A 23,865-nucleotide genomic window follows, 5' to 3' on the forward strand; every position below is an offset into this window, starting at 1 on the left:
ACCAACAAAACCTCAATATCTGTGTGATGGCCTCCAATGACCAGCTCTTAACTGAACTGGAATGTATGGGCTGACATAGTAAAGAAAGGTAACAGTCACCAGGCACTGGAATATAAATGCAGTGTAAAAATACATCCTTGTACTGCTTTGCTGGTGCTTTAACATTTTTAAGATTTCATAGCTCATTTTGGGATACTGAAACATCAGCAGTTTGCCTTTTGAAATTATATCTTTTAGTCAGAGCATAGGTTTGGTAAGGTAACATTCTGGATGCTGTCCCAGATACACTGCAACCACAGGCAACAGTGCTCCTTGGAAGGAAAATGCCAGGACATGATGGTATCAGAGAATGAGAAAGAGTATTCATAACCGCCCTTGTCCCTACTATCACATAAGTGAGACAGAGTGATGAAGATGAAGAAAATATGAAGAGACAGCACCTGGAGTGAAGCAAACGGTATCAGTTTATCAGGCCTGCAATATTAAATGCAGCAGAAGAAAAAAATGCCTGTATTTGAGTGATCTGCCAAAGTAATATAATCAACATGTTATCCTGAATTGCTGGTAATATAGGATTAAAAAAAAAGTCCTGGGTTTCAGTGTTGGCATCTGTTGTCTCCAATGACACTGGAGTGTGATTCTCAAATATGATGGACAAATGCACAGACATCTAAAGGATTGTCCTTGCAATGAAAGTTAATATCAGGGGAATAAGAAAAAGTTCCATGCTGATGGTTTGCAAAGACTATTAACTTTGGAATGCCAGCAGCTGTTCCGATATGACTCACGGTGATAACAGCAACAAGTAGCCTGGAAATGATCAGGTTCAGTTAGTCTTCATATACAGAAGCACAAAACCTCTATCATTTAGGGTGATGCAAAATCTCTGAGAGGGATGACATGTCTACGGATCTATTTCAAGGCGATAAATGGACAAATTGAAACCATATGGTCTTGATCATATGGTCAAGAAGTCAGTCTGCCAACAAGCAATCTAAACCAAACAACACAAGCAATGCTTTTGCGGGGGCAAGCCCCTCTGTACCTCACACACTCCCTGCTAATTATACATACCAAATCCCGACATTACACTACAGTCGTGAAAAGGGCACATTCCCTGATCCCTACTGTACTGCAACCTCAGTCAGAATGGTTTAAAAGACTGAATTCTTGACCATATGGGTTTTGACAACTTGGCCATTAAATACGTTGACATAGACCCCATTTCAACTATCTATAACATGCTTTCATAGTTTCATCTATCAAGGAAAGCTGTTCCAGAAAAATAACAGTAAATGAAATCGTCCAACTAGACATTGCCACTAGTAATGATTTCAAACAAGGCACAATAAGTGATCCTTTTGTAGTACTCTCTGTATGAGTGTTTCTTTCTGGCTGAAACATGATTAATGACTTACTCACTGAAACAGTAATAGTAAACTTTCCTTGCTTTCTGCTTCCATGATAATGGTTGTCTGTATTCACAGTGTAGGATTTTAAAGCATTTTTAAAGACATTCAATCTACAAAATAAAACTTTACATTCTGATTTTTTTTAAAAAAGAATGAAAAAAAATATCTGGAGGGAGTATGGGGAAGTGTCTTCTTTTACTGAAACTGCACCGGACTATTTTTTATCAAGATATTTGATTCAACACTTTTGACAGTCATGTCTGATTTTTGTCATTGTGCATTTGACCAAATGCCATTTACATAATGTGTTTATTGTGCTGTTTATAGGTTCATAAGCTAGCTGCCCTTGTGGGCCATTTTAAGTATAGCCAATTTCCCTTTTGGAGCTTGAGTAAACCTATCCTATTTGGTGTTAGTCAATAATTATATTTTACTCCTAATTATATATTACTCCTAGTGATAACAACTGGGATCATAAGATAATTTGAAGGGACCAATGCATGGGATAAAGCATTTAGGAGCTCCTTTGTCCATTAGTAGCACAGGGGGTAGTCCTGGGGTAAATTTTCTGTTTCCCATCCATAGATCCAAGTTGCTCTTAAATATGGGCAGTGATGAGCTGTGTTTTAAATGGATGGGGAGTCTGTTCCAGAACAGTGGTATCCTCTGCGAGGTAAACCTGTCCCTCTAAACCATTCTGCTGCTATTGCAGAGGAGGTTTAGATCCCTAGATTAAGTATTTCTGATGCCATTTGACTTGCTGATGTACAGTAAATCCATCAGTACTGGGTCGGATGATGCCTTGTATGCAAGACAAAAGTCACCTCTTAGCAGTCTGTAGGATAAAGTGTACATTGGTAGAACTTTGAGTCGGTCCACGGAGGACATATTGTTTAGGTCTTGTATCCTTTCAGTAAGTTATCACTGTGGGCATTCCACTTGTTGCTTGTGTCTGAACAGATACCTGCCAAAGGGGGCATTACACTCAATGACTGGCCTAATGAGGGTTGAGTAAAGTGAGACATTGACATCCCTAGATCTAGATACAGTCCTTTTGTTTATAAACTGTGCAATATAGAAGGATTTTCTTATGACAATGGATACATGTATTAAGATCCCAAATCCCAAACAACTGGGTCAACTCTTAGGGGTGTATTGTCAAGGTGGTAGTTCCCCAGGGCAAATGACTTCCCATACAATATGATAATGCTTTTTTGACATTTAGTTTCAGTTCATGATTTTGGCACCAGTTATTTATTTGAGTCAAACTTCCTGCAGGATGGCTAAATCATCTGAGGATTCAATGACTGCTTCTAGCTTGCAGAAACTTAGTAAGCCAGAGTCCTTTGGTACTGGCTTTGACTTCAGAGAAGTAGATGCCAAACAGAAGATATTCCAGCACAGAACCCTGGGGGATTTCCTACATCCTATCTGTGAGCCAGTTGGCAATCCACCAGGTGACATAGGGGTTTATTCTTAGTTTATTTAGTTTCATACTATGGCTGAGTGGAGATTCTATCAAAAGATTTAGCCAGGTTGAAGTATGCAGTGTGTACTGTTTTACTTTCATCCATTCTTCAGTGACCTATTAAAAAAATTCCACCATGATGAGTAAGCATGGCCTGCCCTTCATGAATCCAAACTGAGATGGGTCCAGTGTTTGGAGGTTTCCTATGTCCTTACTGATTAGCCCCATGATAAGGCTGGTCAAATGTATAGGTTTGTAACTGTTAGGATTATGAAAGGTCCCCCATTATGCAGGGGAATGACTGTAGCTATCTTCCATTCACTTGATACAAACCATGTATGGAGACTGGGGTTGAACAGTGTTGTTAGATGCATGGCTAAATCATGCTTCATGCTATTTAAAATGCATGCAGAGATACTATCAGAACTGATCAATATAGTATTTTTAGCTTTTGATAGCATTTTTAGGACTTGGTCTTGTGTAATGGTTGGAGGTGAGTCAGTTTCAGTTACATCTTGAGGGATAGATGGAGGCATTCACATTAAGGTGACAGCTGGTGCTAATTCTGAGATTTTAGTTTGTTACCATAAAGGTAAGGGTTAAGGTTAGGACTATGGGTAGTTACAAGGTGGCGTAGGGATAGGTTTATGATTAGGTTTAGGTTACATTAAGGTTTAGGGTTAGAGTTATGGGGTGTTACGTTGTGTGTGTGTGGGGAATGCAAAAAGCTGTGCATGTCATAAGAAATATTGTGGATAATTCTGCCATACTGTGTGCAAAATTTTTAATGAGTGTATCTTTCAAAAATGTTTCCACATTTTTTTCTAATATCTGGACTCAGTTAAAGGATACAGTTAGCCTGCTATCCATGCCAATATGGTGTCCCTTCTTCTTACAAATTAAGAATGTTACTAAAATAACAGTTTGCGCATTCGCCTCCATTTTCTGAGGGATGCAAAGTCTGAAACCTGAATATATGTCATTATTTAGTGCCTTCAATCCTCTGTGATTTTTTTGAAAACCATTGACTTTATGATGAACAGACCAAATAAACAAGGCAAAAATCTGGTCATTCTGCAAAAATCTGGACAGTTTACCAGCATGTCAAGGTGAGTGTAAATGGAAGAGGACTGTGCATTACACTGCCTTTCTGACAGCACTTGCTAAGTGCTTTATGGCTTTGAAAGCTGGCAAAACACAGCATTTTGTTTTTTATTTTTTTTTTACTACAACTAGTAGTAGATGGAGCAGATAAAGCTCCATGCACTACAAAGAATTATCGTCAGATCTCAGATGATAACCCTAAATCATGTGTTCTTGACACAGATGCCAAAACTCACCTCTTGAGCTTCACTCGAGGTGAATTTCTTTGCATCTATGTCTCAGTAAAGTAAGGATTTCCCTTAGTGGAGTGCTATTTGTGTTGCTAAGAATGCTGTTATCTGAAGGTGAAAGGGGTAGGTGAGAGAAGCACAGCTGGAAGTTAGGCTGCTTGAATATCTATTTTTATGGTATACATGCAACTGATGGCCAAAAATGTTTGGATCAAATGCTTATTGTAGTAGAAAACGGAGCTAAAGAATGGTACTCTGATATTGAACAAGAAAAGTAATACATTTGATGTATTCTTAGAAGTTAAAATGCAAGGTACTACATATAGATTCCTGTTTAGTGTGGAAAAAGAGTTGCTGGAAATATTATTTACAGAAATATTGTGGTTAATGCTAAATCCCATAAACAGATGACTGTTTTAAAGTCATGAAAATAGAGCTTTGGGTTTAAAAAAATCCAGTTGTTCATTTAGTTTTATTATACCTATTTTGGGTAGCATGCAATATTGTAAGTAGAGATACTAAATTATTGGACAATTTTTTTTTTGGGGGGGGGGGGTATTCTGATCTCTGGAAGGGTGTATATGTAGGATAAAAAGGAAAATGTGGACAGCAAAGAAAGTGAAATGTATGCTGACAAATTTAAGATGTGGAAAATACAAAGCTACATGGTTAAGTTAGAACTGCCAACGGTCCAAACTTGGACCATACATAAATCAGATTCCTTTGTTATATGCAAATTCTAGTTGCTTCTTGAAAGTATTTAAATTAACAGATTCGGTAACATAAAGTAGCATCAAATTCCACAATCTGGACATCAATGAACTTACAAAGTCATCTCTTTGTTTAGTTCTAAATGTTAAACTGACAAGTTATATTCTAGATAATTCTCTTACATTCTATTGTCATATGTTGTCTACCCTATCTGTATCATAAAAAAATTGTATTATTGTCTAACAAAAAGTTGTATTAATTTTAAAGTCAGTTAGATTTTTATGTGGAGATTTTCTCCCTGGGCCTCTACTGGAAAAGGACACTTTGTCCAGTCAGACTTTCCCAGTAAACAAATGTAAAATAAAATAAATAACCTCTATATCTTATATTACTAGACTTTTCTTTTAAACTAAGTTTTACATCAGATCTTAATTCATCATCTTTGATGGCCTGGACTGCTAGGCACAGTTTTCCTCTAATGATGCTATATAAAGTGCTGAACAGATTCAAATGTTTTAATCTTTCTTTGTAACTTGCTCAAATATCTAACATTTTCTGTATCTTCTCTGTATCTTTTCAAAGGTAACTAAATCAGCTGCTGATACTGTACAAGACATTAACTCAATGATCTAATCACTGATGTATAAAATTTTTTAAAGACTTTTGGAGCTCTTGTTTGTACTGTACTAAGAACTGAGCCAATCTTCTTCATAGTCCTTGCTCTTAATTCTTGAAAGTGTTTCTTAGATGTAACCATGATGTCTATGATGTTTTATATGACGTACCATCTCCAATATGGTACCTCCAAGTTTTATTTTCAGATTTACTGCATCTCCAAAAAGAACTACCTTAAATGTATTGTAACTGAACTTCAATACTACTGATACTCCCCAGGCATGAATCTCTTGCAGATTTTCATTCATGTCATCGGGGTCACTTGTGCAATTTAACTCTGCTCTTATTTTGCAGTCATCTGTATATTTACTAAGACAAAATGCTTTTGGAACATGGCATGCCAGTAAACAGAATAGGGCCCTAAATTGACCACAACAATAGCCATCTACAGGTTATCCCACAGAAATTCACACATTGTGATCTACCAGTTAACCAGTTGTTTGTTAATCCAGTTTATAACATAGTTGTTAACCTGTATTTTTTTAATCCCTCAATAATCTGAACATTTTATAAAGTCAATAATCTGACCATTTTATAAGGTGTCAAAAGCTTTGAAATGTCCATGTATACAAATGCAAATGACATCCCTTGATCTCTTGGATAGCTAGTAAACTCACAGAAATTTGTAAAACAGTTAATGCTGCTCTTCCTTTAATAAAGCCAAACTGGGAGTGGTCCAGCTAGCTCCCATATTTTTATCATTCAATAATAGGTACAGAATGCATCTTTCAAAGACATTTCTAATTATATATGTTGGGCTTATTAGTATATAGCTTTCGATGATTTGTCTGTTTCCACCTTTGTAGACAGGTGAGAGACAGGATTTTTTCCAATCATCAGGGGTACAAATCCCAGTCTCAGCAATGTGTTAAATATCCAGGTCAATGGTATTGCTAAATCATGGGAAATAAGAGGTACAAACTGTCCAGGTAGAGAATCCGGGCCCATTGCACTAAATTTGTTGACCTTGCATACAGCAGCTTTTATTAATTCTTGCTTGATACTGGGACAGTCAGTCTGAGATGGAGTGGATACTTTAATCAGGCTAGTATAATTATATTATTCATGTGAGAATTTTGCAAAGTAGTTACTGAACACCTCAGCTATCACCTTTTATCTGTAACATTAATTTGACTGTGCTTTATTATTTCAATTCTCAGATACAGTCACTTTAAATTTACATACTTATAAACTATTTTATTATTGTTTTCTTTGTTCATTGACTCCTCAAATTGCCGTTTATTAAAATATGTTTCTTTTTAAAGTTTTTGTGATGTTATTCAAACATTTCATGTTACATGTTGAAGCATTTCTAGTAAATGTCTTACCAACTCCTCCCTTCTTATTAAATAATATTCAGACTCCTATTCCAAAAGGGCTTCTTAGCCCAAGTTCCCTTTTCTATCATCTTATAGGTTTCATTTAAATGCCTGCTGCAGACATTCTTTCAAAATCTTTCAGCCATATTCTTCACATGGCAAGTCTATTATGATAATATATTTTCTCTTCTATATATTTATTTTTCAAAGTTCCATCCATCTGAAACAAGACTTGAGTCATGATCTGAATCCCCTACAGGGATAAAAGTTTCTGTGTTAGTAGCCAGGTCATCTTTATTAGTGAATACTAAATCTGCGCCACTATCATCTCTTGTAAGTTTATCCACTAGTTGGGGAAAATAATTTGCATACATCATTTCCATAAAAAGTCCTTCCATATATGTTTTAGAAATTAATAATTGCATAATTAAAGTCACCCAGTATTAGTGTTGGCAGTTTGTACATGTTTTGTCTCAAATCTTTAATAAATGCATAAATGTGCCAGTGAATCCATTTTCGGACTGTGATATACTATTATGATCTTAACATTAACATCACTAACTTTTTGTAGCCTTTCTTATTATTTCATACTTTGTACACTCAGGTAGATTTAAATTACTACAATCCCAAGCTTTTGCAATACCAGTTAATTTTTTCAGTTTCATTTTACAATGCAGTCCACTAATTAATTTTTTGCTGATACTCCTAGCATTTGCATAGAAGCTATTTTATGTTATTTATGTTGTCACAGCTTGATCCCTTACCTTCTCTCCTTCCTTTAAAAATGTGCATTTCAAACATTTTTCTTATAACTTTTGTAATAACTTATGTCCTCTCAGAGTAAAATGAATCTCGTCATATCCAAACATGTCAAGAAACATTATCAATGCGTCCCAAATGGTTATGATGTCAAGGCTCTTCAAATAGCCCTGCCATCTGAGCCATGTGTTATAAAGCTTTGCCTTTGTCAGTAGATACTCTGAAAAACCTAGGTATGGTGGTATTTTACAGAACGCGACTGATTTTTTAAATCAGTATTCATATATATATATATATATATATATATATATATATATATAATTAATATCTTTTTATATGCTCTAGTGGAATCCACTTTAAGTCATTAATACATGCCATTACAAATATGTTCATATAAAAAGAAGTTATGCCTTACCATAACTTTCCATCTGGGTTGTCGACCTTCACTTATCCTTGATTTGTGGGTTCGGTTCCGTATCTCGAAACTGACTCGGTCGTTATTCCAACCCATGCCTTCCAAAACTCTCGAGCTAAGGTTTTAGCCATAATGCTCCTCGTTGAATTACCTCAGATTGAGTTTGCATAAAATAGTGACAGACTGGAAGTAACAGATCAAGGAATCAATCTTTTGGGAAAGATCTGTTCCACCAAGAAACTGAAGGGGCAGAGGGATGGAGGGTGGGGATGTCAAGGATAAGAAGATCGACAACACAGATGGAATGTTATGATAAGACATCATTTCTTTATCTGATGTTGTCAATCTTCACTTAATTATTAAATTGTGAGACAGAGTCAGTCTCCAGCTACCTAAATCTGGGGAGGTCTCATGGAAGAATATTCCTGAACACCATTGAGCCAAATCCCTAGAGACCAGATCCAGCTTGTAATGAGTAATAAAGGTATGAGGGGTAGCCCAGGTAGCTGCTGCACAAATATCATCAATAGAAGCTGTGGAATGAAAGACTGTGGAAGCAGCTACTGCCCTAGTTGAATGTGCTTTGACAGGCCCTGTAGTTGCACTTTCTTTTTGTTATAAACAAAAGTTATACAGTCTATAAGCCATTTTGACAAAGTAACTTTAGAAACCGATTTTCCCATAGAAGCAGAAGAAAAGAAAACAAACAACTTGTCCAATTTTCTGATTTCCTTTGTCCTGTGAAGGTAAAAATGCAATTGTCTATGTACATCTAACAAATGATGACAATATTTGCCCTTGTTAAAGAAGTTGGGGTAGAAAACTGGGAGTTGAACAGTCTGATTGATACTGGTTTCTGACACTATCTTAGGCAGAAAGGAAAGATTTGTTCACAAGGAAACCTTGTCTTTATGAAAAATACGGTATGGGGGTTTGCAAGATAAGGTCTGTAGCTCAGAAATCCTTCTTGCAGAAGTAATAGCTATTAGCAATAATGTTTTTCAAGATAAAAACTTCAAATCATAAGTTGCACCAGGCTCAAAGGGTAAACTAATTACTGACTGAAGTACGGGATTCAAGTCCCAAGGTGCAAAAGGGTCTTTGTAAGGAGGTCTGAGCATCAAGGTTCCATTCAGAAAGGCTTTGCAGAGTTTGTGGGACATTAACATTGTGTCATGAAACCAAACTGCAGCTAGATGTACTTTTATGGTCGAAGCAGATGCTCCTGCTTCAAAAAGCAATGTTAAGAACTCCAGTACCTTATCAACTGGTGCTGAAAAGGGATAAAGATTCGTCTTTAAAGCCCATATTGACATTTTTTTCCACTTACTGGACTACACCTTTCTAGAAAAAGATTTGTGGGGAGGCTAGAACAATTCTTTGAACTGCGGAAGTAAGAGGCAAATACCTGGCAATCACGGGAACTGGAGAAGCCACAGAGTGAGCATGAGATTTGGATGAACTAGCCCATCCAGATGGGGCAAAAGGTCTGGATCTGGGTCCAAGGTTTCAGAATTAGGTTAGGCCAAAGAAAGGGAAATCAGACCTGATGAGGCCAAACTGGGGCAATGAGAATTATTTTGTTCTTCGAACTTTTGGCTTTCTTTAGAAACCAATATAGGAGAGGAATCGGGGGAAAGACATCGTGAAGAAGAGCATCCCTTGGTGACTCCCCTGGATGGGGAATTAGGCCAAAGTAGCTGCTGCACTTGTTGTTCAGGGGGAGGATGCAAAGAGATCACAGCAGGGCTGGCCCCAGAAGCGGAATGTCTTTTCTGCCATCAATGGATTGAAAGACTACTCGTGAGGCATTAGGATGGTCCTGCTCAATTTGTTTGCAATCAGTTGGAGCTCCCCAGAATATGCATTACAACTAGAAAGTGGTTTGATGAAATCACCCACTGTCATGCTCCGAGTGCTTCTCGACAAAGAGAGTAAGACCTGGTTCCCCCTTGATTGTTTATGTACCAGACGACTGCCATGCTGTCTGTCTGAATTGCAATCATTCCTAAGGGGAGGGTATCTTGGAATGTCTGTAATGCTAACAGCACTGCCATCATCTTTAGAACACTGATGTGGAAATTGGCCTCTAGCTGGGACTAAGTGCCTTGGACTGTCTTTCCCAGATAATCCCCCACCCCACCCTATCTAGGACATGTCAGTGGTCACTATGGCTTCAGGTTGAAGAGGAACAAAAGGTTTTGCCTGACAAAATGTCGTTGGGAGTGGAGCCACTAACTCCGGTCTCTCTTGCACAAGCTGGTGATTGATACCGGATGGGACAGTGGCTGATTCAGTAATGACCATTGGGACACCAAGAGCCGTTGAAGAATCCGCATGTGGAATCTGGCCAGGGGAACTAGAGTAATGGAAACTGACATCAAATGCAGCATTTGTAGCAACAGCCTTAAGGTCAACTTTTTGCTGAAAATGATCTGACTGACTTGCAACCTGATTCTTTGAAGGCTTTCTAGAGGAAGAGAAGCTATGCCTGTACTCGTATTTAGCATCATTCCTATGAATTCCAGTTGCTGAGCTGGCTCTGTATGGGAGTTTTGTAGCTTATAGTGATTCCTAACAAGAAACACATTTGAAGAATGTAGTCTCTTGCCTTTAAAAGTAGATGTTTTGTGGGAGGAGTGAGGAGCCAGTCATCTAAATATGGAAACACGGAAGCCTTGCAGTCTGAAGTGAGCTGCTACCACTGCCGTGCATTTGGCAAACACCCTGGGGGCTGTGGTGAGGCTAAAGGGCAGGGACCTGAACTACTAATGACTGGCTCCCAGCCGGAGATGCAGGAATCTTCTGGATCACTTGTCCATTTTTATATGGTAATATGCATCCTGAAGATCTACTAAGCACATCCAATTGTTTTTTTCCAAAAATGGAAGTATAGACTGAACTGTGACCACCTGCAATTTGGTTTGTTGAACCGATTTGTTCAGCTAGCTGAGATCCAGAATCTGTCTCCAGTCCCCTGTTTGTTTTGGCACTAAAATAATTTTGAGTAGACTCCGGATCCTATCTGGTCTGGTGGGACTGCTTGGATGACTCTTTTGTTGAACAGTTTTTGAACTTCTAAGACTGCTGCATCCCTATGACTGGATGGGATGCCTAGGTTTCTCTTCAATTTTTTTGGCTTGTCTGAGAAAGGGATATGGTAACCTCTGGTGATGATCCTCTGCACCCAATTGTCTGTTATCTTGAGCCAGGCAGGTAGGTGCAGGGATAATCATCCCCCAGCTACCTTCAGTGGACGGAGATTGGACCTCCTTTCAGGAGAACCGAAAAGAGTTACCAGGGAAATAATCCCTAGAACCCTGATTTTGCAGGCCAACTCTGCCTTGTGCATGGCATCTTCCACTGTTACTCCCTCCTCTGCCCCGGGGGAAGTTGTTACTACAGGAGTCTTGGAAAGGCCCTTGGGACTTTTTGAACCATAGCTTCCCAGTTCTCTGGTTCCTGGGGTTAGACCATTGATGAGTGGAAAAGTGTATGCTCATAGCAAAGAGGGCCTTTCCATCCTTCTCACATCTGGTCAGGGTGTCTTTAACTTTGGGAATAAAAAGGGATGTTCCGTCAAATTGAGCACTGACGAAAGAAGACTTAAAATGGCTCCTCGAATTCACATAAGCACATCCAGGCATGTCTCTTAATAGCTACACCTAAACCTGCTGCCCTCATTGTCCCTTCGGCTGCATGTGCAGTCAGCCTCATGGACACGTTGCAAACAGAATCTAAGGTTCCCAGCTGAAAAGTTACCTTTTCTCTAACCCCTTTAGCTACTGCTCCTGTCAGAGTATCTGATAGTTCTTTTATCCGATCTCATTGAAATTTCATGAAATGCGCCATGTAATTCAAGGACCTTAGTGCGAAGGTCGATGGAGCATATACATGCTTCCCAAATCTATCCAACATCCTAGACTCTATTAGGAGGATGAATAGCAGGACTTTCATCTGCAAGTTTGTTTTTGGTGGATGCCGCTACCACCATGGCATCAACTGGTATTCCTTTCGCCCAATGCTGCTGATCATGGGAAGCTGACAAAATATGGTCTCATCTCTTCGAGATTGGCTCGAAAAAGTCAGATATCTTCCAAGCTCACTGAGCAATTAACTTAATCAGATCGTCAGCAGGTGGAGAGCCAGGAGTTAGAGGGTCAGGCACAGAAAGCCTCTAGGTATACTGATTCCTCCGAGGAAGGCTGAAGTCCCACCACCCCTCTGTTTCAGGATCTCAAGAATGTCTCCAAAGGAGACATCTTCCAGGGGTGACCTTGGAGAACTTTCTCCTTCAACAAAATTGGTATTTTCAGTAAAGGCCTCTTCAGGGGAGTCTAAGTGCATCCTCTTGCACTTACTCTTCAGGGGTACCTCTTTGGTGGGATGGGCCGGAGAGGTATCTGAAGAGGAGATGACCACAAAGGTTGGATCCTGAGGCTATGCTGTCCCAGGGCAGAGGCTGGAGGAAGCTCTGGACGAAGAGAAGGGCAGGGCTGTACGTCCAATGAGAGTGATATCGACTGATGGCCACAGTGGACAATGCCCTCTCCATGGCTTGAAAGGCAGGCCCCCCCATACAGGAATGGGAGCTCAGCACCAAAATAGACTCCTTCAGAACTGAGGTCACACCTCTCACTGAATAGGCCACCTCCAAAGACAGTGTTGAGCTAACATGTGCAGATGCTTTGAGTAGCATGGACGGCTCCGACAACACAAGAGTAGAACCATGCCCCCTGGAACCGGCAATGAAGTTGTGACCACGGGAGGTCTCTGATTCTGAAAAAACTGAAGAGCTCAAGGCTGTTTTTGGTGCCAGAAAAGAAACTCTGACCGGCACTGCGACAGTCGAAACTGGGAATGACGGCACCAGCTGGAGTCAGAAGAGGAACAGTTACTGACCTTAAGACACATACAGTTCCAGAGCTAGAAAGCCTCAGAACCACTGAAGATGACAATCCCCTCAGCACCAAGAGCTGATCCACCAGCCTCAAAATATTAGACTCCATGAGACTCTTGGTGCAATGGACTGAAGAGACCAATGGGGATCTGGGTTTGTCCAAGAAGGGACTCGAAGGTCAGTCTACGAATAGGTCCACAGATGCAGAATATCTGGTACGAGGTCCGACTCTAAAGGAAATTTTTTTCAGTTCTGGAGAAGTTTCTGAAATAGTTGTGGAGATAGTAGCAGTAGTAACAGTAGTAATCGGTGCAGAAGCAGGCACCGATTACACTGAAGACGTATAATTTTTCCCAGCTGGTCCTGAAGAAACTACGGGAACCGGGGATGTCTTAGGCATTTTAGATAATGGTGCCGAAGATACAGTCAGCACCGAGCTGCTCCTCTTCTTAGAATGTTTAGATGAAAAGGATGATGAAGAAGGAGAGCTAATATCTGTTTTGGACTTTCGACTCGTCGAAAGCAGTTTTAATAAGACCTTTTAAGGTAAGCTTAGTTTTTTCTTTCAATAAGGGCCTGGTGACTGAAGCCATGACATTTGGCACAGTCTTCTTGAAGGTGCACCCGGCCCAAATAATACACACATAGGGAGTGTTTATCAGAATTAGGTAGCTTGTATTCAGACTTCTGGCATCTTTTGAAGCCAGAATTTCCCTTATGTTTTTCAGCCATTTCCAAGCACGCTCACACACACACACACACACACACACACACACACACACACACACACACACACACAAGCAAGGAAGGCAGACAGAATTAAGGTTTTGATAGTCATACTAACAATGGTATGAAAATTTACCTGCCGGTAAAGAAGGAAAGGAATAGAGGAAGCAAGAAAGAGAGGTACAAAGAATTACCTTAACAGTAAGAGAGGGGAAAGAAAATACCAACAATGGTAAGTATAAGAGACACACCAATCATGTTACAGAACAAGAAAGAGGAGCTGGGTAAGATAAATGAGGAGAAATCACAAACGAGGTGAAAAGAGAGAGATTTTTACTTACTACCAAAAAGAAATAGCTTGCTCAAGAGCTGTTTAGATAAACACGTCTGGTACTGAAAAGCGGCAAATGATATCTGAGGTAATTCTGTGAGGAGCATTATGGGTAAAAGCTTAGCTCGAGAGTTTTGCAAAGTTGCATGCTGGAATAATGGCCAAGTCAGTTCCGAGATACAGAACCAAACCCACAAGTCAAGGATTAAGTGAAGATTGACAACATCAGATCTATATTTATCATATCATAGTTTCTGACATATCTGTGTCAAATCATGGAGAACTGACTGTGACACTATTCTTATTTAGTGGTGTTAGTGGTCTTAACTAATGTTCTACATATGAATCCCCAGTCAGTAAACTGTTGTTGTCCACTTTTTTATGTTTTTCACTATCCAATGACTTAATTACTCTATCATATTTAAGATGATCAAGCACATTGTTATAGCCTCTTTGACCCTCTTTCTACCCTTTTTTTTTGGCGTGGTCTTAACCTCATTTATATCATCAGCCCAACATATTACACATTTGTAATCTTCTTTATTTTTAATTATAGCTTCTGGATAAAAATGTATTCAATCACTTATTTCTATACAGAGTGGTACTTTGTTTGCTAATCTCTCTCTAATAGTTTCGGTGTGTCTCCATGTTCATTATCCTGCTCTGATGAATATCCTCCTGTGCTTTCAACCTGGTCTTCATGTTCACTGTCCTGCTTTCTTTCTTCATTTGTGCCTATCTCATTACTATCAGTGGTGATTGCACGTGCCTCAACTTCACTACTGGGATCCATTTGTTGTATACCCATCTCCACATCCTAACTGAATGAATACTCAGGTGTAATTTGAAGGCAATTTTCACTTCTGCCTTTATCCAAGTCACATTTTAATGTTTTCTTTCTCTCCATATTGCATTCACCTTTTTCTCTTCCTATTAAACATCATGTTTGACTCTATATCTTTAAATTATTTAGTATACAATGGAGTTGATAACTAGTATTTATTTTTCTTTCTATTTCTTAAACTGTAACTAGAGTTAAGGATATTTCCTGTACTACTCCTTTTTGTCATTTCTTTTTTCTCTTCCTTACCACATTCACTGATCAAACAACTACATAAAACTAGAAGTCCATAAGGTGTCAACTGGGTGCCTGCTAAGTCATTATCTAGCCAATCTTATACTGACATACACAGTCATCACTAATACGCTGTAGTTCTGATGTATTACGTCTCTTAAAGAATCAATTTTAAGAATGTTCACAAATATTTTTAACAGCATTTACACTCTTTTAAATAAACATGTTCAATGAAATCCTGAAACATTTAATTATTTGGTGCATCCATTGCTAAAATCAGGTCTAAATACTGAATAAAGCAGTAACCTTATGTGAAACATACCGTTAAGCTGACAAATGTTCCTTACACAGAAAAGAGTGGAAACCCTCAAAAAGTACAGTTTTGTACCTACCATAAATGTAAATGTTCGAGTGTATACACTGTTGCAGTCATTACACTTGGGTTATCCTGCCGTCAGGCGGTTCCCCAGTCGGCCTGAGTTCCAAAGTCATGGTCCGGCGTTGGTTGCTGTCGCCTCCTCCCTGACGTCAGTGTGACAGGGGTATATAAAATGCAGCCGACGCCATTTTCTTCAGTTTTTCTTGCCCCAGGTGTCAGGTGCCCCCAAATAGGTAGACAATTCAAATTGCTAATAAAACATACATAAGAAAAGCAAACAACAACTTTCAGCTACCAGCAAATACTCCCCATAGGTAGTAAAGGGTAGAAGACCTAGGTACATAACAGCAAGTAAGAGGGGAAGGAGGGAGGGTAACCTGGACTGCAGCAGTGTATACACACGAACATCTACATTTATGGTAGGTACAAAACTGTACTATGTTCATCGTGTTACACTGCTGCAGTCATTACACTTGGGTAGAATCCCAAAGCTGAGGTAGGGTGGCTGGTTCTATAAGGCATTAGGGATGGCTATAAGGCCCTACAGCACTGCAGTGGCGAAGCCAGCTCTGGATTTAGAGTATAGAGGCAGATGGTAATGCTTGGTGAAGGTATGTACAGAACTCCAAGTTGCTGCTTCCAAAATATCCTTGGTATGTACTCCTCTGAGGTAGGCAGTTGAAGTGGCTGTTGCCCTGGTGGAGTGAGATCTAATGCTGCTAGGTACAGGTTTCCCATGTTGTGTATAGCAGAAATGTATGCAATGGTCTATCCATTTTGAAATAGTCTGTTTTGAAATGGCTTTTCCCTGTGCTCCTGCAGCATATGCTACCAATAATTGCTCAGATTTTCTGAAAGCTTTGGTTTTGTCCAAGCAGAAGCGTAATTGCCTGTGAATGTCCAAAGAATGCAGTAGTCTCTCCCCTTTATTCTGTGGTTTTGGATAAAAAGTTGGCAAGTGAATAGTTTGGTTTAGAGCCAAACTGGATACCACCTTTGGCATAAACGTAGGGTTAGTTCTTAAAGGCACCCTGTCCTGGTGGAAAATGAGGAAAGGTTCCAATGCCATTAGTGCCTGTAATTCTGAAACTCTTCGTGCTGATGTTATTGCCAGGAGCAGAGCAGTTTTCCAAGAGATATATTTTAATTCTGCTGTATTAGCTGGCTCAAAAGGAGGTAAAGTTAATTTTTCCAAAACAAAGTTGAGGTCCCAAGTTGGAGTAGGTGCTCTATGGGGCGGTCTTATGTTTTTAGCCCCTCTGAGGTACTGTCTTAGCAAAGGATTAGAGAAAATTGGTGGATCCGTGTTGTAATGAGCAGAGATGGCAGACGCATGGATCTTGATAGATGAGAAGGAGAGGCCTTTGTCCGGCATCTCAGTTAAGTATTGTAGTATCTGAGGAATGTTTGGGACAAGAGGGTCAAGGCTGTGAGCTTGGTTCCAGGCACAGAATCTCTTCCATTTATCTGAATAGGCCTTCCTGGTACTAGGCCTTCTGGCCTCCAGAATGACATCCATAACAGCTTTGGAGAGAGGCATTGCTTGCTTGACTAAGGAATCTTCCATGCAGCTAGGTTTAAGGTCTTTAGCTGGCTGTGTAGTATCTGATTGTTGTGCTGAGTCAGCAGATGTGGGATTTGAGGCAAAATCCAGGGTGGTCCTTGTGCTAAGTTCTTTAAGATTGGGTACCAGTGCTGGCGTGGCCAGTCTGGTGCAATCAGGATCATCATTGGCTCTTCTTGCCTGGCTTTTATGAGTACCTTTGGCAGGAGAGGTAGTGGTGGGAAAGCATATACTTGTAGGTTTTTCCAGCTGCATGAGAGGGCATCCACTTTCCATGCTTGTGGATGGTAACTCCTTGTGCAGAATTTCTGTAGCTGGCAGTTCATTGGGGATGCAAACAGATCTATGTCTGGGCTCCACCATTTCTGAGTTATCATTCTGAATATTTGTGGAGTCAATTACCATTCGTGGGGATCCATGATGTTTCTGCTCAAGTCGTCTGCTAGTGTGTTTTTCTCTCCTGGCAGGAATTGCGCTTGCAGATGAACTTGATAGTTTAGAGCTGTGTTCCACAAGGTCATGGCTTGTCTGCAGAGGGGGTAGGAGTGAGTGCCCCCTTGCTCGTTTATGTACCACATAACTGTTGTCTGTCTTTAGTAGTAGTTGTCCTGGATACAGCAGGTCCTTGAAAGCTATAAGGGCATTTTGTACAGCTAGCATCTCTTTTTGATTGATGTGAAGATGCCTTTGTTCTGCAGGCCACTTGCCCTGAATACATTTGCTTGCCATGTGTGCTCCCCAGGCGTAATCCGATGCATCTGTTGTCAGTGTTTCCCTGGCTGTGGGTTGAGTAAAAGGCTGTCCCTTGTTGAGGTGACAAGCTTGAGCCCACCATTGAAACTCCTGTTGAAGGCAAGGAATTAGTGGTATAACTGTTTCCAAACTTTGACAGTGTTGAGACCATACATTCTTTAGGCACCATTGTAGTTTCCTCATATGCAGTCTGGCATATGGAATTAGTAGTATGCAAGATGCCATGTAACCCAAGGCCTGCAGAATTTTCCTTGCAGGGAGTTGGGTCTTTGTTGCCATCAATTGAAAATATTGAGTCAGTTGTCCTTGCTTGTCTGGCGTGAGATAAGCCATCTGGGCCATTGTGTTAAAGCCGGCACCCAGGAATATTATGTCTTGTGAGGGCACTAGTTTTGATTTCTTTTCATTTACTGTGTACCCCAGGCAACTTAATAACTTTTTTACAAACGCCAGATGCTTTAGGAGAATGTCCTTGCTCTCTGCTTGAATCAGGCAGTCGTCCAGGTACGGATAAATTTGAATTCCTTTCTGTCTGCAAAATGCAATTACTGGTGCCAGGCACTTTGAAGACCCTGGGCGCAGTAGATAAGCCAAAGGGCAGTGCAGAGAATTGATAGTGCATTGAACCAGCTAGGAATCTGAGGTATCTTTTGCAGTTTTTTCTGATAGGGACATGCAGGTATGCCTCCTTGAGGTCCAAGGTCATGAGCCAAGCTTTCTTGCCCAACATGGGAAGAAGCTGCTGTAGTGTCAACATTTTGAATATCGGAACATCCAGGTAAGTGTTTAGAAAAGAAAGATCCAGAATGGGCCTCCAGGCTTTGTCCTTTCTGGGAACCAGAAAGAGTCTTGAGTAAAATCCTTGTCCTTGCTCCTGTGGTGGTTTTGAATAGCTCTCATATCCATGAGTGCTGTAATTTGTGTTTGAGCCTCTGCCCATTGATTTGGTGGCAGATTTGTCATTCCTTTTAACCTTGGCAGAGTGTGAAAGTGGAACCTGTAACCTTGAGATACAATGTTGAGAACCCATTTGTCTTTGGTGATCATATGCCAATTGTGATAGAAAAGTGCCAGTTTTCCTCCCAAGGGGGCTGCCAAAAGAGAGTTGTTTGGCAGCTGTAGTGGGAAGTCATTGGGGCTGCTTTTTATATGGTTGGGGCCTGTCTTCCCCTTCTTTCTAGCCTGATGCAACCCATTGTCAAGGCCTGTAAGGACCTTGTGGTTGACCTCTACCTGTTGGACATCCGTATCTTCCCCTTTGAGGTCTGTCTGTAACTGGAAAGGACCAGTTCTTAGTTGACCAATTTCTGCTAAATCTAGGAGGCTGAACCTGTAAGAAATCCTTCACCGTTTGCATAGATTTTGCCTTATCCTCCATTTTCTTTAATACCTCTTCTGCCTTAACTCCAAATAACACATCCTGCTGCAAAGGTGCATCCAATAATTTTGCTTTAACATGATCTAGTAACGTATGTTCTTTTAACCAAGCATGTCTTCTAATGACAGAGCCTGTAACTGCTGCTCTACAGGAGGCCTCCAAAGAATCAAAACCACATTGCAAAGTATGTTTTCCCACTTGTTCAGCTGCATGCAATAAATCCTGCATTTCTTTAAAATTAGGAGGATCTGAATCTGGAAGCATTTTTTGTTTCAACTGAGACAGTAAAAATTGCTGATATTTTAGCATGTGAAACTGGCAATTTAAGGCTCTCATTGCTAAAGTTGCAGACGTATATACTTTCTTTCCCCATCTGTCTAATGCTCTGGAATCTCTGTCAGAGGGAACTGGATTCTTGGCTGATGAGGCCTTAACCCCTTTGGGTCCCTGAGAAATAGTTTCAGGGTCAGCAACAGGGCTTTTACACAGAAATGTGTGTGAGTCAGGGACTCTGTAGTATCTGTCAGGTTTAACTGGGGCTGGAGGTAAGGAATCAGGATTTAAGCTGGATTCAGTATACACATCATCCACAATATCTAACACTGGCGGAATAGCAAGGGGTCTGTGTTGAGGTAATAAAAGGAAGTCTCTGAGCCTTTTCTTGGATTCTGAGTAATCCTGGCCTTCCCAATGGAAATGTTCCCTCATGGTATATAAAGTTTCCTCAGGCGGAGAGGCTGATGGAATTGACTCCTCAGCATCAGAATCCTCATAAGGGGGTAAAGAATATCCTAGGTCTGAGGATGAATCTGAAGAGATGGACACCTGGTCGGATGAGTCATAGTCTGCATTCTGTCTGGGCCTTTTATCAGGAGGGGGATGGGACCCCCTGATCAGAGTGATTAGGTCTTCGGCCATTTTGAGCATTTGTTTCTTAGGCATGGAGGCCTGTCCTGGAGAATGCTGTATTTATTTCTTTGATTTTAAAGGAGGCTTAGACTTAGCAGAGGCTTTAATGCTTAACTGAGTAAGCCTGAAAACACCCTCTGAAGCTGCGGGTAGCTCATCTATTCCGGATTCCTCTGAAGGGTTATTTTCGGCAGGCTGAATAACTTGTGCATCCGAAGGCAAAGCCATCTCCACGTGGGAGTCAGAGGCGGCCTGTGGTTCTACAGAAGCGGTCATCAGGGGCTGCGAAGGCGCCTCACTGAAAACCGGAGAACTGGCGACTGGCCTAGAAAAGGCTTTGTCATCAGTTTTGGGCCTCAGATGCCTATCCTTGTCTTTGCACTTTTTATGTATTCCGGTCGTCGGAAGTTCCGACGGCATGGTATAATTGAATTTTCTACCAAAATAATGTCGGGCAAAATCAAACTGACATTTAATAGTGCGCTTGTTAAACCTACCACAAAACCAACAACCAGTGACGTTGTGGTCTGGGCCTAGGCATGGGATACAATAAGAATGGAAATCCTTATGAGGTATTTACTTCCCACAAGAAATACAGTTATTAACTTTTACTGACATCAGTCTGAGGCAAGAAAAGTCAGCACTAAAATATTAAAAGCACTACACCCTCACAAACTCCCCTTGAGTACCTCGTTCCACATTGGCCCTTTTTTTCAATTATAAAGGAATTCCCAATACTATTCTAGCATGTCCAAAGGTCAGTTGTCAATCTCCTCTCCGGTCCAGCTGGTGAATCTGGGAATCTTGAGGCAATGCTACAACTGCCTCATGTACACAGACAACCCTCTCCTCCTTCCAACAAATTCCAACACATGTGAGAGATGCAACCATATAGCCATACTGGAGGCTAAGCTCTCTCAACTCAGTACTGGTGAAAACAGTCAGGAGGAGAAAGAAACCACACCCACTACAATTCCAGTCTCACATAGACCTACCATGACAGCAAACCAAACACATAAACACACAAAAACATACTCGGAGGCTCTAAATAAAAATCTGCCTAAGCAGCAGAGACCTCCAAAGCAGACACCCAAGCAACCGCTACCCCAAAACAAAACACATGCAACACAGCTCACAAAGCCAGTGTGTCGAACAGTCACAGCCCTTAAGGCTAAACAATACACCTGATACACTTGTAATAGGTGACTCTATCGTCAGGCACACTGACGTCCCACTCACCAGGCTGAACAAGGAGAAGGTCACGGTGAGCTGCCTGTCGGGCGCTAGGATCCGCCACATAACACAAGCACTCAGGTCACTCCAAGACAAGTACAAATATGACTCAGTCATTGTCCATGCTGGTGTGAATGACCTGAGACGTACCTCCCAGGACTACATGAAAAGAGACAGAGGAGCTCTCTGAGCATGTAGCCCAGGCCGGTATGACCCTGACCTTGAGTAGCATCTTACCCTCACCAAGAATGATGCCGCAATATGAAGACAAGATGATCAATTTCAACAATTGGCTTAAGTATTGGTGTCATTCAAAGGGGATCCAATGCCTGTCAGAATGGGATGACATGCTCGACAAGCCACAATGCTCCGCTAGGGATGGCTTGCACCTGTCACCCCTGGGCTTTCGGATATTGGCAAAGGCTCCTGCTACCCCCATAGTGCCTTTTTTAGGCAAGGCTCAAAAGACAAACCCACCTCCATAGGTATCACAAGGGATAAGAAACTAAGAGTAATGCTACTCAGCGCCAGAAGTCTAAACCTCAAGATGCACGCACTCAAAACTCTCCTTAGCATGGAGAACATCGATATCTGTGCAGCAACAGAAACCTGGTTCAAGGCTCCCGAGAGCACCCCAGCACTACCAGGTTATACCTCATACCATGCTTTTCGGCCCCAAAACTTGGATCGAACCACAAAAGGAGGGGGGGTATCAATATTCGTCAAAGATACCCACACCTCCAGGTTGATGGCACAGCACGAAGCATCAGAGACTATCCATGTGCAACTAACAGTGGGTAAAACTGCCTTCCAGTTTATAGCCTGCTACAAACCACCCTCCCAAACCCAGGAACCCTACTCGGCCTTCCTGAGAACACTGGAAAATATGAAGGTCTCTCCAAACACCATTATATTGGGTGACTTCAACTACCCAAACATAGACTGGGAGCATTACTCTAGCTCCAACACCCTAGCCCAAAGGTTCCTAGAATTTATACACTCAAATGCTATGGAACAACTTGTTACCACTCCCACAAGAGGGGAAAACATACTGGACCCGATCATCACCAACATGGGGACTCTATGCTCCAGACCAGAAGTGTATCCCTCACTGGTAAGATCAGACCATAAACTAATCTCACTGGATATTCACATTCCGACTCCAACCCCTGCCCTGAAAACCACAGTGAAAAACTTCTCTAAAGCAAATTTCACACTCCTCAAAACCGAGGTGGAATCCTTCAAATCCCCCGGGCCTGTGGAAAATATGGCCTAGACCGCAGAATCCTTTATAAACGCATTCTATGAACACCTTCAGGAATGCATGGATCATGCAATCCCAAATAAAACCAAGACCCAATCCTCCAAAGGCAGACGTCCTGTCTGGTGGACCCCAGCCATAAACAAACTATACAACAGAAGGAGGAAGCTACTACATGATAGAGCAAAATCCCAAAAAGGGAAGGCATCTCTGATCAGTATTAGCAAAAAACTACGGGCATTCATAAAATCGTCTAAGGCCAGCTTTGAGAGAAAAATTGCACAGGACACTAAGGATAATCACAAGGCTTTCTTTAGTTATGTTAGGAACCTGGGTGGGAATTCCCAGATATGCTCAGAATTAGTCCAAAATGACAAAAAATACACCGAATCCACAGACATTGCCAACATCCTAGCTGACAGGTTCAGCGCAAACTTCTCCCCACCAAAAGGGCAAATATCTATCCCAGCAGAGTGCTGACCCCCTGACATCTCAGATGCTCAGGTAAGAGCTGCCCTCTCCAAAGCAAAAAACACAGCATCAATGGGACCAGATGGTGTCCCAGGCTGCATCCTACATGAACTCCAAGAAGAGCTAAACCCAAACATAAAACTACTGTTCAATCTCAGCCTTACTAGAGGATATGTACCCAAAGAGTGGCGTACAGCAACAGTGGTCCCTCTCCACAAAGGTGGTGCCTCAGCGTATCCTGGAAACTATCGCCCCATAAGCCTGACTAGCTTGGTCTGCAAAGCTATGGAAAGGATCATCATGGACCTCATAAATAAAGATATTGGGGACCAACAGACACTGGATCCTACTCAGTTCGGCTTTGTTAAGGGCAGATCCTGCCTCTTAAACCTGATTGATTTCTTTGAAACAGTCATCAAGGCCATTGACGAGGGGAAGGTGGTCCACACAGCCTACCTGGGCCTCGCAAAAGCCTTCGATACAATACCTCACTCGGGCATTATAGATAAGCTCACCAGCTTAAATATAAACCCCTATGTCACTAGATGGGTTGCAAACTGGCTCAAGGACAGAACCCACATTGTTAGAATTGCTGGAGCCATGTCAGACTCCAAACCAGTTACAAGTGGCATCCCACAAGGCTCAGTCCTGGGACCTCTCTTGTTCGGTATATATTTCTCGGAGGTACAGGCCAACACGGAAGGACTGTGGCTGACCAAGTTCGCAGATGACTGCAAACTGGGTGCCATAATCGACTCTCCAGCCGACACAAGCATCCTCCAAAAGGGCCTC

The sequence above is a fragment of the Protopterus annectens genome, chromosome 9.part0, assembly GCF_019279795.1.
Source record: "Protopterus annectens isolate FY-2018-M chromosome 9.part0, PAN1.0, whole genome shotgun sequence".
NCBI lineage: Eukaryota > Metazoa > Chordata > Ceratodontiformes > Protopteridae > Protopterus > Protopterus annectens.